At 31.1% G+C, this 2,942-nt stretch overlaps 1 long non-coding RNA gene across 1 annotated transcript in view; it reads right to left on the bottom strand.

The window, feature by feature from the left end:
* Positions 1-1,828: 1,828 nt before the first annotated feature.
* LOC103308286 overlaps positions 1,829-2,942 on the bottom strand; it is a 3,460-nt gene continuing 2,346 nt past the window's right edge. Inside the window, exons 2-3 of the long non-coding RNA XR_510389.2 lie at positions 2,384-2,542; positions 1,829-2,327 (exon numbers count right to left, since the gene is read on the bottom strand). This is a non-coding gene — a long non-coding RNA (uncharacterized LOC103308286). The remainder of the gene's footprint in view (positions 2,328-2,383; positions 2,543-2,942) is intronic.

Genomic DNA, 2,942 nt, shown 5'->3' with positions numbered 1-2,942 from the left:
AATACTTACAAATGACTTACAAATTATTTACAAAATTTGGAGTCGAAATTTTGACATTGTGCGGCTAACTTCACGGACCTGACGCGTCGCCACGGCATGCGTCACCACGCCAGAAATCGGTTTAACGTGCGGCAACAGATGTTTCACATCAAAACCGTAAGAGCGTTGTCCGAACAACAATAACAACAACAAAAAAAAGTACAATAAAATAATAATGAATATACGAAATTATTGATAATAATGCGGCAACACACAGAAAGTTAAACAAAGAGAATACAATATTATTAATTACATGCAGCGGATGTGATAATTAAAGACGGTCACCGTCGCGAAGATAAGCGTCTGCGATATAAATTGCATGGCGTGAACAATTATTAATAATAGAGTTTAAAAAGCTTATAAAAATATTGTGACTGTTTCTTTTTGATGTTTTTCAAATAAAATATTTTGAACAACTTATGAGAAGCTTTGTGATAAATAAATTATTAACTTTTTTATTCAATAATTTTATAAAGCATATATAAAAAAAATAAATTTCAAAATCAAACCCCAGGGTACCAACTAGGATAAACTGGTTACCAAAAGACACACTCAAAGTTGAAAATCAAAGGATTTATACTGCTCTAAAAGGTGGTAATTTGCACAACAATAAATAATTAAATGGAAAACAGACATATTTGAAGACCAAAACATTGAACATTCCACTCAAAACTAAAATCAATAAATTAATCTACTTAAAAAATATAAAATTATGTGGCTCAATGGCATCGGAGTCATTGGTTTTTCGATACAAAAAAGAATAGCAAACAATATAACCTATGAATGTATCGATTTTACAATGATATGTGTTTTTTATTTTTTTTTTTTCATTTTTTTATTTGTGTCTGTCATCATCTTTTAGGACAGTAAAAATGCTTAGATTTTCTTCAATAGTATCTTTTCTAATAGAAAAGTGAATCTAGTTGGTACATTGGGGGTGTCAAAAGTGAAACTCTCCAAGTAATTGTCAAAAGCACCGTGAAAAACAAAAGAAAAATTAAGGAAAAACATTAGTTTTCGAGAAAATTAATTTTGGTTTTTGGTGCAAATCTTAAACAAATTACTGTAGGTACATGATTTTTGACTGAATGTTTATATTAGCATTTTCTATTTATCATAACATTTTCCAAATATTTTGACTTTTTTTGAGCTCTTTACGGACATTTTCAGTTTTCATTTTTTGTTTGTTTTTTTCTTTAAATCTCAATAAAATTAAAAATCCAGTCACAATTTTTTTTATAAGCATTTATAGTTGACAAAATACGTAAAAATGACGAAAGTTTACAAATTATATTGAGTTAAAAATTCATAAAAAGTTTTCTTTTTAAATCTAAGATTTGAAAATGTAATTCAAGATCATTCATATGTTTGTCTATCTTTATCAAAAAAAAAAATGTCTTAAAACAAATCAAATTAAATTTTTATGAGTGTTTGAATTTCATATTTTTACAAGATTGGATATTCACTCCATTTCTCACGTAGCGGATTTTATTATTTCGTTGTAATTCAAAAACGAATAACTGTAAATACATGGAACTTTCACTGAATTTTCATATTTTCATTTTCTATACACCATAAAATTTTGAAAATATTTTGACTCTTTTTAAGCTGTTTACGGTCATTGTCAGTTTTCAATTTTTTTAGTTTTTCTTTTTTTATAAATATAAATAAAAATTTATTTGTTGGGTAAAACAGCGTGAAAATTTAATGAAAGGCTCCTGGTATATTATTACAATAGCAGTTGAAAAACATTGAAAAGACATGTGCACAATTTTTTTTATAAGCATTTATATTTCGAATTTTAACAAAACCTTTCATAATCATATTTAATGTTTATTATAACCCTATAGTTGCACCTTTATAAACAATCAAAGAATTAGGTGTCATCTTCTTGGTCGGGTCATCTGCTACGGAGGTATTGGTCTGTGATACATAGTTGCTGAGCAGTTCGTTGACCTTCGATACTCTATAGACCATATCCTTCTACAAACCATAACCTGGGCGACTTTTAAACTGCAGCGCCACGATCATGGTTTACAAAAAAATGATGAACTGTTACATCTTTCATAATTATATTTAATATTTATAGTAACCCTATAGTTGCACTTTCATAAACACTCAAAGAATTAGGTGGCAGCTCCTTGGTGTGGGTCATCGACTACGGAGGTGCTGGTCTGCGATACACAGTTGCTGAGCAGTTCTTTGACCTTCGAGGCTCTACAGACCATCTCCTTCTGCGTAACACGAAATGTGCGACTTTTAAACTGCAGCGCCCACAATATGTTACGCTGAAAAAGGCGGACTGTAACATCTTTCATAATTATATTTAATATTTTTAGTAAACCTATAGTTGCACTTTCATAAACACTCAAAGAATTAGGCGTCAGATCCTTGGTCGAATGGTGTTTGGCTACGGAGGTGTTGTCAGTGATACACAGATCGTCGACTGTTGAAGCTTTATACACCATCTTCGGCTGCATAACACAAGTGTGCGACTTTTAAACTGTAACACACACATCATGTTCAGTGCCACAATCTACACATTTTGTGCCTAGGTGCATAAAAAAATTGGCGCTCTCTAAGCCCAGGTGAAAAAAAAAACCGCCACCCTAAGATGTACATGAAGTTGGCCCCTCCACTTTGTCCGAACGACTCCAAAATACCACCAAATAATTGCAAATAATTGCAAATCGAGTTTCGTTAGTTGCAAATCACCCAGTTTTTAGTAAAATCAAAATCAAAATTGGGGGGCCAACTTCATGTAGCCCCCCCCCCCCACTTTGTCCGATTCATTTCAAAATACCTCCAAATAATTGCAAATTAATTTCAACTAATTGCAACGAGTTTTGCTAATTGCAAAAAATTTTTTATATATTTTACAAATTTTTCAATTTTTATCCAGC

The sequence above is a fragment of the Acyrthosiphon pisum genome, chromosome X (genome assembly GCF_005508785.2).
Source record: "Acyrthosiphon pisum isolate AL4f chromosome X, pea_aphid_22Mar2018_4r6ur, whole genome shotgun sequence".
NCBI lineage: Eukaryota > Metazoa > Arthropoda > Insecta > Hemiptera > Aphididae > Acyrthosiphon > Acyrthosiphon pisum.
This window is presented reverse-complemented; position numbering and strand designations above follow the sequence as displayed.